Source organism: Microtus oregoni, unplaced genomic scaffold, assembly GCF_018167655.1.
Source record: "Microtus oregoni isolate MIOR12 unplaced genomic scaffold, Mior012 000004F_ref0000308, whole genome shotgun sequence".
Lineage (NCBI taxonomy): Eukaryota > Metazoa > Chordata > Mammalia > Rodentia > Cricetidae > Microtus > Microtus oregoni.
In genome coordinates this window covers 4,738,861-4,752,993 of record NW_024543063.1, presented here as the reverse complement: position 1 = coordinate 4,752,993, position 14,133 = coordinate 4,738,861, and positions in this window count along the sequence as shown.

Genomic DNA, 14,133 nt, shown 5'->3' with positions numbered 1-14,133 from the left:
ACTGAGGTGCAATAAGATTGGTCCATGTTTGTCCCTGCTCTGCCACTGTCTTCAGTAAAGATGTGTCCATATTTGGCTCTTTCATCTCCTTGCCAGGTCCCTCTAAGGACCCAGGAGTCCCAACAGCAGGGGTCAATAATCCTTGTGTTGTGTGGTGATGTTTTGATCCACCTCAAGTAACTCCCAGAATCCTTCTGCTGTGAAGTGATGTTATAATCAGAACCTGCGAACTAGCAGATCTGAACTTGATTTGCGAAAGGAATTCGTTAATCCACTTCACAGAGCTCCCAGAATCCCTCTGCTGTGAGGTGATGTTATAATCCACCTCACGTAGCTCCCAGGATCCCTCTTGTGTTCTGTGATGTTATGATCCACCTCACATAGCTACCAGAATCCCTCTGTGTTGTGAGGTGGTGTTATTGTCGCAGGTAGATAGGGACAGTGGCCTTCTTGCCTCTTTCCCACTCATGCTTCTGACTCCTTGCCCTGTCTCTTGGTCAGGCCCCAGCCATGCTTTGGACTCCTCTCTTCACAGGCTGGAGTAACACCATTGAAGCCTTCGTATCTCCTAGCCTAAATCCTCCATCTACCACACCAAAGCAATCCTGCTCATTAATCTTTAACCTTGATGCTCAAAATTCCCTGACAAAACATCCATCTCTCCTCAGACAGACCATGCCCTGCCTCCCCCACCTGCATCTCCTCACATCTAGGACAGTGTCCTCTTCATCCTGGGATTTCTCTCCTGCCCCTTCCAGCATGCACTGCTGAGCTTTCTACAGAGCCTCACCTTGTCCCTGTTCCCTGGACTCCCTACCATGTCTTCCCACTGACATCTTGCTACCTGGGACCCAAGTATACCCATTTCCCAGAGGAGTCTCCTCATACACAGGGTCACGCCATTCGGGGCACATGGATGAATTGAAGGTATCTTATAACATGCCTTATTTTTCACCCCCAACTAGACTGGCAGCTCAGTGAAACCAGGCCCGTTTCCCTCTCTTGGCTCTTCCCACAGCACTGTCTGGCCCTGTCTCTGACAGACTGAACTCTTTTCTCAATGTTCTACTGACAAGACCCTTAGCAGGAAACTCCTTAAGGGAAGGGCCACAATGTCTGGCTCACAGAACACTTATCTCTTTTTCTAACTAGCCCAGTAATTGTAAACTATGCTTCTCGAACTTTCTGTATTCTATGGGTTCTTCCAAGGACTAGGCATGGGGCCCAGGCCAGCGGTGTTCTGTGACTCCACCTCTCATTTCCAAGCCCCAAACAGAGAAGGAGTCCTGGTCCACTCCATTCTCAGAGCAGGTAAGCATCCAGGGCTGAAAAGCAGCCTGTTTCATGGGCCAGCTTTGATTCTGGATGTCACCCGTCTCTTGGGTACTTCATCAACCCTCCCTGAAAGGTTCCAGGCGCGTGGAGGTGGCAGAGTATGCCGGGCTGGGTCTTTGTGCGTGGATGGACCTGGGAGGCTGGCCTGGCTTCTACCATCCCTCCAGCTCGCTCTTGGAGTTCACAGACTCTTGGAGGTTACAGCGCGTCCTTGGCAGGAGTTCTGAGCCAGCTGCAGGCCAAGTCAGCGGCGTTTCCTCCTCTACAAGCTCTGCTGATGTGTTCTAGGTCCCTGTGGAAATCAAAATCAGCCCCTCCCTCTACAGGCATTTCGCAGTGGGGCAGCCTATGAAAGCGCACGGAGCGGCTCTTCTGTCCATGCCTTAGCCTACCGCTTCACGGAGCTCCCTTGGGCAACGGCTCCAAAGCCCAAGCTCTGCGTCTCCGATCAACCACAGGTCAATGTCAGTACTAGAACGAGGTACCAAGTCTTGCCTCTCTAGCTCCAGCCGCCATGGTCTGCTTGGACACCCATGGCTGCCAACTAGCTGCAGTCTGTGTACCCAAGGCAAACCAGAGGGGCTGACATCAGCTGAGCGCTAGGCTTCCCCAAGAATCTGATGATGAGAAGTTGGGATGAAGCCAGACATGTGTACCGGCTGGAGCAAGTAGAAGAACAAGTCAACAAGATACCTCTTGGAGCTTAGTAAAGGGGGTTTAGACTTCAGGCAGAACTCACATGTGAAGTAGGGCAAGCGCAATGGAGAAGGAAGCAGTGCTCACATTGTGAACATTGTGATGCTGTCTGAGGCTCGAGGCGGGAACACCAGTGGAGGGAGGACCTATGCTTAGTGGAGAGGATCCAGATTCCCTGCCGGAATCCAGGCTGTTGACCTGTTATTTTTGTTTGCTTGTAAGATTTAATTTTTTTTTTTTACTTTCCCAATCTTTTAATAAAATTTCCTTTTCCATGTCGTCTTTTTCTTGTTTCAAGGGTGCAGAGAGTATTGGAAGCTGTACGTTATTTTTAGCATATTCTCACTCCTTGATTATCTCATTTCACGGTCTCATCTTTGTCCTTCTCTGTTCCATCTCCGCACAAGAAGCCAGCATTTCAAATCTGGAGTCAGAAGGCTGAAGAGTCAGCTCAGGGGTTAAGAGCACTTGCTGTCTGACGAGGGCCCAGGTTCGAGACCCAGCACCGTCAGTGTTACTCAGGACCACCTGTAACTCCGGTTCCTGGAGATGCAGTGCTTTCTTCTGACTTCTGCAGGAACAGCATATACATGGCGTGTATACATACCTGCAGGCAAAACACTAAAACACAGAAAAAAGAGCAAGCCCTAAAAATCTCTGTAGTTAGTATTTTTATATTTTATAGGCAAATATACCTAGTTTAACAAAAAAAAAATACATGTCTGTAGCATGATTAACTGGTTTCCACAGTAGAGTTTTTATCAATAGACTGTGTCCTAAGATGTTCCCCCAGTGCCTAGAACTGTATAACCAGATACATAAATGTTCAATAAATGATAATGATTAGAAATTGAGTACAGCAGGATGCTAACAGCAGCAACTAATAATAGCAAAATTTAAAAAAAAAGCGATGCACAGTTCTTAGATTCAATGTCTTGTTTTGCTTTTGCAGGTGTGTGCACGTGTGTGTGTCCCAAGGCTAACTCTGGATTTGCGATACTCTTGTCTCTGTTTTCCAAGTGTTGGGATCACAGGAATGAGCCACCAAGCCCAGCCCCTAAGGTCCTCTCACACATGATATGAGTCAGTAGTACAATATAGACACATGCATTTTTCCTACTTAAAGTTGTGATGGGAGCCCAGCGGCTTGGAGAACTCAATCTGTAGCATTTCTAGCTGTGACAGGCTCCACAAGTTGGGAAACTGACTGGATCGCCCTTTCAAACCTTCCCGCAAGACGTCTGAACCGGCTCACCTTCTCTTTAGAGGTGATGGCACTAAGCAGTGACCAGAGGAAGTGGTGCATGAGAGACAATACTGGACAGGCACCACCTCGACTTCCTAATTCTCATCCTTCTACTCACCCATGCCTCCTGTCAGGAGCAGCACTTCCTCCTGAGGAGGCTGGCAGCGCCTGGGCAGGAAGGCAGAGGCTGCAGCTTGTTTCTGATTTTCTCCCAGCTGCCATCCACCTCTCCCAGCGTCTCTTCAAAGCAGACTTTGAAAAGAACGCTTCGTGATACATCATTCTTTGCCCAAAGTGGAAAGAGTGATGTCATCGGACCCTGAGCTGTGATTTCATTCCAGCTCAGTGGGAAGGATAATATAGCTCCCTGGAAACAAAGCCCACTAAACACATACATGTGCACACACCACACACACACATACTCAGAGAGAACATTGGCAAACCCTCCACCATTCAACTCTATGAACACGCTTGCAGCTCTCCCCACATGCTGGCTTCCATGAAGAATGTACATCTGACTTCATTCCAAGCCATGGCAGCTTGACAAGCATCTACATGTGGTGAGTGTCTTCCTCCATTTTGTTGCTGTGCAAACATGCACACATGTAGCATAAGATCCTTGCTTGCTTGACCATCGGGAACCATAGCAACCTTGGTAGACGATGCCTGATGTCTCATGGGCACTAACTGTGGACTGGAGTCCATCAGCGGCACGTTTCAAGGAACCGATCAGTGGATTGCTTACATTTCTCGTTGCTATGCCAAAACTGAGAAGTGTATCCTAAGGAAAGAAAGGTTTATCTTTGGCTCACATTTTGAGGTGCAGTTCATCATGGCAAGGAAGGCAGGGCAGCCGGAGTCTGCGACTAGACTCCGCAGACTGGTCGTGTTGTGTGCACAGGCAGGAAGCAGAGAGAAATGACTCCCGGGGCATTCAGCTGGCTCTTGCTTTCTTTTTTACATCTGGGGCCCTAGCTCATGGCGTGTTGCCTCCCACGGATACGGGAATTCTTCCCTCTTCAATTAAACCTTTTCGGAACAACCCTCCTAGACACACTTAGCGGTCCACCTGTGTCCAGGGTGATCTAAATCACACATAGCTGTCAATGAAGACTGACTGTAACAGCCAGCATCCGTAACCATCCTATCAGACTGATACCATTCAGTGACCGTAAGAGGACTGTGGCTTGACTTAGTCACGGAAATCGCTACAGTGCCCTGGGGATGGAGTAGGGAGTTGGTGCACACATGGCCTGAAAAGACTCTCTCACAGAATTTTCCAACTGAACACTTCAACTCCTCTGTGTGGGGGACAACTTGAGGTCACCAAAGCTAAACTCTGCACCCCCATCTACTCCTACTGAACCTTCCTTCACTCAGCTACATTCTCCAGACCTCCTGGTCCCTCTGCAGCTTACAGTGTGCAGCATCTGTGCAGAGGCGAGGACTCTATGCATCTGATGAGTCCCCATGACAACATCCCTTCCCGAAGGCCGCGTTCATCCAACTTCACTGTGAGGCAGTCCCGCTCTCTGCAACCCAGGCGGAACAAGGCAGTGCCTTTTGCATGGTTGTTCTCTGATATCATTTCAATTGAATCGTCAGTCTCTCCTGAAGCAAATGAAGTCTTTCTTCCTATTCCTTCATTTTCATATCAGACAAAATCCCACAGTATCAACACTGGAGCCAATCAAACTGCCTCCTCAATGAACAAACAGGCCAGGATTCTCGCTGACAAGGAATGCAAAGCCTCCTTCACCCCAGGCCCGAAAATAATCTCTATTGTTACAGAAATGGAGCTAAAGGGGTGAGCATTAGGAGAGCCCACCAAGGAAGATGTCAACAGCACTTAAAATGGCCTGAGCCCAGTTCTCAACCCTCACAGGACAACACAGCCCCAGGGTGCCGCGTGCTGGGCCAGCCACATCCTTTGGGAGTGTGGGGGGTTTGTGGGTGCGAGAACCGGTCTGGATTTTAATAAGGCTCCCCACACATCCATCAGAATTGTTGTCACATTCTGTCACAAACCTCATGTGGGGTCCCTGAGGGGGTTTGGTTTAGCAAGAAAATTAAGCTAATACGTGATTAAGCAAATTCAGGCGGTGCACAGGGCTGCACAGCCGGGCTTAATTCCGGGAGGCAGAGAGTAGCATCATGAGGACACCACATCCTAAGCCTGAGCGCTGTACCTTGTGCTCACTGCGGGCAGCTGGCCAGACAGCTGCTGTGTAGTGTCCTGCCATAGCAGTGTGGACTGAGAGCTGTGACAGTCTCTTATCTGTGTTGGCTCTTCGGGGGGGGTGGGGGCGGTTTGGGAAGCACTAGGCCACGTCCATCTATTCCTGGGCACCATAGCTCCTCTTTGAGCTCAGCTCTCCACCCTCCCCCACCTCAAGACCCTCATTCCTATGCGAAGAGACCTCTTTCCACGCAAGGCTGTATGTTCATAGGTTCTGGGGATCTTAGGGGAAACTTGTTCTGCCTCCCCAGGAGCATTGTCTAAGTTGAAGTTCCTGAGAGAGGGAGATTGCAGAACTGAAGTTCTGTCCCCACAGGCCACTCCGGAGTCACTGGGAAAGAGGGGGGGGGGGTGTTAGAGGAAGCCTGGAAGACCCAAGTCATCAAGGTCCCTCCTTGTCCACCATCTCAGTCATCAGGAAAGCTTGCCCGTGTGCCCTGCGGTCTCACCTGTTTATAGAACCAAGGCTAGAAAGTGTCGAGTCACAAGATCACAACTCCATGGACACTTGTCGCAGAAGTGAGATCTGTGGGGCCTGAATGTCCATCTTTGTCATGATTTTCTAACAGGAACGACCTCGTGAAGGGAGACCGAGACAGGCGAAGTGGCGGGTCACAATGCTTCGGTTTAGAACAGTTGGAAAGTGTGCAGTCTGGCTGCCTACATCCTTCAGACCCTGGTCCTTACGGACCTCTTGACATGAGTGGTGGATGCCAGAGGCAGAGTGAAACCGAGAGCAAGTGGCCACTGTGTGCACGCTCCATGTGGCGGTGCGGTCCCCAGATGTTCAGGGCTGCGGGACCAATTCCCTCCAGGAAAAAAACAGCATAGCTCTGCCAAATAAAAGGAGAGAGAGAGCCAAAGCAGGATTGACTAGGTGTAAATATGTCCATGACCCCAAAAGATAAAGTGTGCTCAGAAGCCAAGGGTGAAAGGCAATCAGAAACCACAGCCAGCCCACGCCGTCCCTCCACCTGGAGGGAAAAAGGCACATCCGTGGCTCCCGGGTCCACATTAGAGTCACCGTCCAGCCTGTATGTACTTGGGTCCAAATAAACAAACAGGGAGGTGTGTGGACTTTGAACAGAAGTTCCAGTCTAGACCTACGTTGGAAAATCTCTGTCTCTCTGCTGTCCCCATTACGACTGGGCCTTTCATGCCCAGGTCCCCGGATCAGCCAGCCCCAGGACCACTTCTGTAACCAGACAGTGACTGATGAGGATAAGCCACTATCAAGGAGCTCAGCAGCCATTGCTCCCTGTGAAACACATGAGAGGTGGGCGAGTGTAGGAAGGAGCCCAGAGGCAGATTCTACACGTGGAATTTTCAGCACATGCCAGGCACTGACTCCAGGTATAAGGAAATCCAGCTTATATTGTCCAGAAATGTCCCCCAGAGTGAAGAGAGGACTTTATTATATCCACACCAGACTGTGTGACTCATAGACTCTGTGGGGTGGTGTCTGCGAGAAGAATCCTCAAAATCTTCAAGATGGCAGTTTCTCACAGGTCCCATGCAGAGCTGATGACACATGGTCATCAGGGGAGCCAAATTACCCATAGTGCCAGGCTCCAGGAGGGGTGCAATGGAACATGGGTTCTTTGGCAAGGCAGAAAGAAGAGCAGGAACCATATCAGTCCACAGCTGAACTTGAAGTTGCTAAGTCTAGGTGTTCAGGGTAGAATGGTCATCCCCAAAGGTCCATCCACATCCCAATCCCCAGTTACTCTATTTGAATAAAAGGCTGTTGCACACGCCATGTGACCAAAGAGCCTCAAGTGAGGAGATCGCATGAGTTATTTAAGTGGGTACAAAAATGGGATGACCTCTGCCCTGGTAGGAGCTGCAGAGGCGACAAGTGCAAGGGGAAGGCCGTGTGAAGACAGAGGCTGAGACGAGAGGGAGGTAGCTGCGTGTCAAGGTGCCACCAACAGCCAATGGCCAGGAGAGGCCAGATGTGATGCATATGAACTGTGAGGAACCACCATGACCAGTGCAGGCTGAAGAAGAAAACATTTAACTGGGGACTTGCTTACCGCTGCAGAGGGTTAGTCCATTATCGTCACGGCAGCATGCAGGAGTGGTGAGAGAGAAAAAGCTAAGAGCTTACATCCTCACAGGTGGCTGACAGAGAAAGAGATACTGGGCCTGGTGTGAGCCTTCTGAAACCTCAAAGCCCAACCCCAGGGGCACACCACCAAGACCACACCTCTTCCAGCAAAGCCACACCTCCTCTAACAAGGCCAAACCTCCTCCAGCAAGGCCACGCCTCCTCCAGCAAGGCCACACTTCCTACAACAAGGCCATGCCTCCTCCAGCAAGGCCACACCTTCTACAACAAGGCCACACCTCCTACAACAAGGCCAAACCTCCTCCAGCAAGGCCACGCCTCCTCCAGCAAGGCCACACCTCCTATAACAAGGCCATGCCTCCTAATCCTTTCCAAACACTTCCACTAACTGGGGACTAACATATGAAGCTGTGAGAGCCATTCTCATTTAAGCTATCACTGTGTGGGGGACTTTTCTCATTGCTCAGACAACATACAGGACAGAAGCAACTTAAGGGAGGATTTGTTTGGGCTCTCGGTTTCACAGAGCAGTGTTCATCAAGGTGGGAAGGGCATGGTGGGGGTAGTTTAGTTCTTAGTGATGGGCTTTTGTTTTCACACGGAAGAATAAGAGAGCCCAGAATTTGAGACCTCACCTCACACAGACAGTTGGATAAGACAAATTGAGAGTTGAGGTGCAGCAGAAACACGGAACAAGTAAAGTCATAGGACATCTAGGCCCCAAGTCAACCTGGGCAGTAGCAGTCTTTCAGGGTGGAAACATGGAGCCCAGTGTCTACAGTGAGAGGTGCAGGTGACTCTCAGTAGATCAACTCGGCCTCCATACCAACAGCCTGTCCAAGGGGTGTGGTAGCTCTCGTTCAGTAAGCAAGCTACAAAGTGCCAAGAATCTATAAAAGATAAACCATCAAGAGAGTCATCAGGAGCTGGGTGGTGGGGTTGTACGCCTCTAATCCCAACACTCGGGAGACAGAGGCAGGCAGATCTCTGTGAATTCAAGACCAGCCTGTTCTACAAGAGCTAGCTCCAGGACAGGCTCCAAAGCTACAGAGAAAGCCTGTCTCAAAAACCAGAAAAAGAGAGAGTCATCAGAGGAATCCTAGCCAGAGCTGGCACCATGTGTCAGCCAGCAGACAGGACACAGCACACCGCAGCATAACAGGGCAGAGGACAAGAGAGACGGAACACACGACAGATGAGGTCTCCCAGAGAAATAAATACTACTTGCAGGGGTGCAGATCAGAATGCAAGGGTTGTGTTTCTAATCAGCAATGAACTACCCTGACAAGTTTATCAGAAGCTGAGCACCTCAGAGATGGGGGTGAGTCCGCTCCACTAGAAGTTGAATCAATGTAAATAATAGACTGAGGGTGTAAGAGCGTGAGCTCTGTCAGCTGCTTCCCTGCCTGTCTTCATAGTCTCAAGGGCAGAAAAGGAAGGAGAAAGACAGACAGACAGAGAGACAGACAGACAGACAGACAGACAAAGAGACACACACACACACACATACAGAGAGAGAGAGAGAGAGAGAGAGAGAGAGAGAGACTTGTGTGACCGTAGTTTATGCTTAATCAAAATTAAAGACAAACAACCAAATAAACATCAGAGAAGCGTATGATACCCAAGGTAGAATCAATATATACAAAAGAATACAAACACCACAACTAAAACAGCCTGGACTGTGGTTTGTCCGGATAAAGACAAACAAGGAAGGTGAATGAACAGGCTGAAGGCTTAGTCCCAGCAGGCTCTTGTCTGTAGGGTGCTCCTGGCTGCACACTGGGGACAGCAGGACCCTGTGATAATGCAGGGGACAGAGTCTCTGCCCCTCCCCCTCTCCTCCTCCTATTCCTTGTCTTTCCTCTTCACTTAACTGACCATTTTTCTTACATGTGAGCATAAAGAAAATATCAAGTCCTCCACACGGAGGGTGCTGCGAGGCAAGCTATTTCCTGTCTCCAGGAGTTACTGCTCTAAAGGACAGTGCCTCCTTGACTCTGCCAGTTACCCCGAGGGTCATAAAACACAGAAAGCTGGAGGCCTGGCTGAGAGGCCACCCCCTCCAGCTCCTGGCACCCACCACCTGCTCCCTCTCCCCATGGAGTTGTTATCTATCTGGAATCTTCCACACATATGAAGCATGCAGTTACGTGTACGTCTGTGGGCTCTTGTGCTTGACTTCTTTCATTGAACACACAGTTTTCAAGGTTTGCTTTCATTATAGCCTGCGCCAGTCCCTCACCTCTTTTCCTGGCTCGATGGTGCCCCGTTGCATAGCTATGCTGCATTTCGTTGACCTGTTCCTCTGTCTGTGGGCCTGTGAATGCTTGCTGTGATTGGGTGCTTCTGAATGGTGCTGCCGTGCATGAACACACTAGCTTTCGCTAAGCACTGTTTTTGATACTTTTTCATAGGTATGCACCCAGTAGTAGGGCTTGCGGGTCACATGGTCATTCTGTGTTTAAGCTCCTGAGGACCGGCCGAGCTGTCAATCACAGTGGCTGTACCATGCTTACTTCCCTGACCAGCACTGTGTGGAAACGCCAGGTTTTCCAGCAGGGTGTTTTATGCCCTCATTTATTTGCTAAGGCCTCCTGAATCTAAGCCGGAATGAAAAATGGGCTGGTTGTATGGGAAGTAGTTTGACAGTTTCTTCTAAGGCTGGGCAGGCACTTCACAGGACCAACCGTTCCACCCCTGGAGACGAGAGATACCATATGTATCGGAGAGAACAAACACAGATAAAAAGCATGTCAGAGACAAAAGTCGTCTCAAGTCGAGGAATGTGTGAAGTGGCATGCCAATCAACGGAACCCTCAGGAGAGACACAGAGGCCTCAGCTGCTCACATGGGGTGAGTGTGGTGGTCTGGATGAGAATGGCCCCCGGGGATTCATAGGCTTGCACACTCAGTCCCCAGCTGATGAACTGTTTGGAATGGTTAGGGGGTGTGGCCTTGTTGGAGGGGGTGTATCCATTTTGTTTTTTTTTTGTTTTTTTTTTTGTTTTTTTTGTTTTTTCGAGACAGGGTTTCTCTGTGGCTTTGGAGCCTGTCCTGGAACTAGCTCTGTAGACCAGGGTGTATCCATTTTGGAGGAGATGTGTTGCTGGGGTAGGCTTTGAGGTTTCAAAAGCCCAGACCAAGTCCAGTCTCTCTCTCTCTCTCTCTCTCTCTCTCTCTCTCTCTCTCTCTCTCTCTCTCTCTGTGTGTGTGTGTGTGTGTGTGTGTGTGTGTGTGTATGTCTGCCTGTCTGTCTCTGTTTTCCTTTTGCCAATGCAGCTTTCAGTTACCGCTCCAGCACCATGTCTGCCTGTGTCCTACCACACTTCCCACCATGATGATAATGGACGAACCCTCTGAAATATTAAGCAAGACCCCAGTGAGATGTTTTCTTTTGTTAAGAGTTGTCTTGGTCTTGGTGTCTCTTCACGGCATTAGAGCACTAAGTCATTGAGTAAATGGCAGAAACTTTGTTCCCAATGCAAGAAGGTGGGCATGAAGCCCTCACCTATGGTTATCTGGAGCAGACATCAGATCAGAGTAGGGCTTGGGGAATTTACTGAAGCCCCACAGTGCTCTTTGTCTGTCAGATCACAAAGTGGGTCAGATTTCTCTCACATAAACCATATCTTTGAAAACTGGTTGATTTTAAGCTAAAGTCTCAGAAGCCCAGTTCCTCCTTCTACACTGTGAAGGGAATTGAGCTCCCGCTGTCCACCACAAAATTGGGCCCTCAAGACCACAGGACAGCGAGAGGAAAATGAGTCAATTCTCCTGTGGCTGCTCGTTTGGTACCAGGTATCACCAAACCTCGTCATCAACTTCCTTTCACTTTCCCCTCTCCCTTCGTCTTCCATCTTCCTCCATCTCGTCCTCTTCTCTTCTCCTCTTCCTCCTCCTCTTCTTCCTCTTCCCTTCCCTCTATTCTTTTCACCGAATTGACCATTGTGATAGTTCAAATGTAATTGACCCTCAGAATCGCACAGAGAATGGCATTATTAGGAGGTGTGGCTTTGTTGGAAAGGGTATGGTCTTATTGGAAGAAGGGTGTCATTGTGGGAGCAAGCTTTGAGGCTTTTTATGCTCAGGATACCACCCAGTGTCTCAGTTGACTTCCTGTTGCCTGCAAGATGTAGGACTCTCAGCTACTCCTCCACGTTTGCCTGCACGCTGCCATGCTCCCTGCTATGATGATAATGGATTAACCTCTGAAACTGTAAGCGAGCCTGAGCCCTCAATGAAATGTTTTCCTTCTAAGAGTGGCTTTGGTCATGGTGTCTCTTTACAGCAATGGAAACCCTAAGGCAACCACGTTCCCTAAGTTTAAGCTTAAAGGAAAGATCAAGTTATTTGAAGGGCTCCATGCTTGCACGGCTGTTGCAAAATACTGGCTGTGGAGTCTGTGTAGAAGATCATCCAGTCCTAGTCTTGCATTAAAACAGAAGAAACAGGAAACTAGTCCACATGCCTCCTTCCTTACATAGCCAGTCTCTTCAGGCCTCATGCCTCTCTTACTCTAGCGTGCCTCCTCTGGAGTGGTAGAGGGTTGGCAGTCCATCCTGCAGACAGCACTGGAGATGGAGACATTGCGCAAGGGAAATCGCCTCGTGTGGCCCAGAGAGTTAATGGGGTTCTCATCATGCAAAGTTGGCATCCACGAGTGTACTTGGTGTGTGAGAGCATCTGTCAAAAGATGGGTAAAACCAGTTTGAATTTATTCTTATATTTTCAGGAGGGTGTGTGTGTATGTATACTTGCACACGTGGATGTGTATGAAGTGTGAGAGAGCGTGAGCATGTTTGTAGTAATAGGAGCAGTGGAGCTGCATCCCCAGCACCCGGGTCGCCTGACTAGCTTATGCCTCGAAATAACAACACACAAATTGTATTCATTTAAACACTGCTTGGCCCTTTAGCTCTAGCCCTTACTGGCTAATTCTGATATCCCGATCAACCCATCTCTAATAATCTGTGAGCACCGGTCTTACCGGAAAGATTCTAGCCTACGTCCTTCCTGGGTCGGAGCTTCATCGTGTGTGTCTGCCCAGGAGCGGGGCATAGCGTCTCTCTGAGGCGTCTGTTCCCTAGAGGAGAGCTGTCGAGTCTGAGCTCACTTCCTCTTCCTCCCAGCATTCTGTTCTGTTTTCTCCACCCACCTGTATTCTAACCTATGAGGGCCAGCCAAGCAGTTTCTTTATTTTTTTAACCAATGACCTTCCTCCATCACATGTTTGTGCAGGGGAGTGTGGGTATACACATGCCATGACGCTAGTCAGGGGACAACCTCAGATGTTGGTTCTTCAGTTCCACCTTGTTTGAGGAAGGGTCCCTTTGCCTTTGTGTCTGCCATGCTAGCTGGCCCCAGAGCTTTTGGGAGTCCCTGTCTTCACCTTCTATTTTGCTATAGGATTCACCTTACCATGTCTGGGCTTTGCAGGGGATCCAAACACCTGGCTTCACTCACAGCAATGCTGTACCCATTAAACCTCTCCTCAGCCCTAGTTTGACTTTCTTCTCAGAAGTTAGAGAGTGTCGCGTATGTGTTGGAGTTTAGGTGTGAACAGTTTCTGGAAGAGGAAGCAGGAGGAATCGTGAGAGGAAGAGCACAGAGAGCTGTAAGGAAGCCTGTGGCGGGCGGGTGCCATCATTCCGGGAGGAACTTCCGGTGTGAGGAAACCCAGTGCCGTGGATGTGGCTATGGGCCTGACATTGGGATACTCATGGGCTGTTACTAATTCTTCTCCCCTGAGAGAAATAAGAGAATAAATCAGTAAGACAGAGTCATGTGAATTCCTAAAGTTTTTCTGAAATAAAGATGTAGTCTATGATCAGGGGTGAAGGCCAGTGGTGTGATTCTATCCCCAATACGAGAGAAAAAAAAACAAAGGGAAATGAATAAATTAAATAAAATGGATGCTGGTGAGATGGATTGTTGGATGAAAGCACCTGCTTCCCAGCCTAATGACCTGAGTTCACTTCCCAGGTCCACATGGAGGAAAGAAAGAACTGACCTGTGCATGTGCACTGTGGCATCCATGCACACACACAAAATGGCAAAGGTGTGAAAATGTAAAAATAATCCAATATGCATGACTTAAGGAGGATAAATGTCACCACAGGTCTTTCCAAAGCACACACACATAAACATGCATATACATGAGTACACATGAACACCACACATAGAAGCAGAAAATGCACATACATATGAACATAGATATGCAAACATATATGCACACATACAACACAAGCAAACACATGTGCACACAAACACACAATCACATGTGCCTGCAAACACACACACCTTAACCAAGGACGTCCAGTTGTGTCTGTCTCTGTCACTCTGGAGAGGCCTGCAGGGCATGCTTCGCTGTGCGGGTGACCTCCATAAAAGAGGAATTCGCCTCATGCCTAGAACTGTTCCCCTACAAATGTCTTTGGTGTGTTTTTATGTTTGAGATACAATCAGAGTTTTAACACAGAAATTTAATTCCAAGCTCATGGCTTTCAACATGCCAGATAAGTAGTGAGGGCTGCTCTGGTCACATTC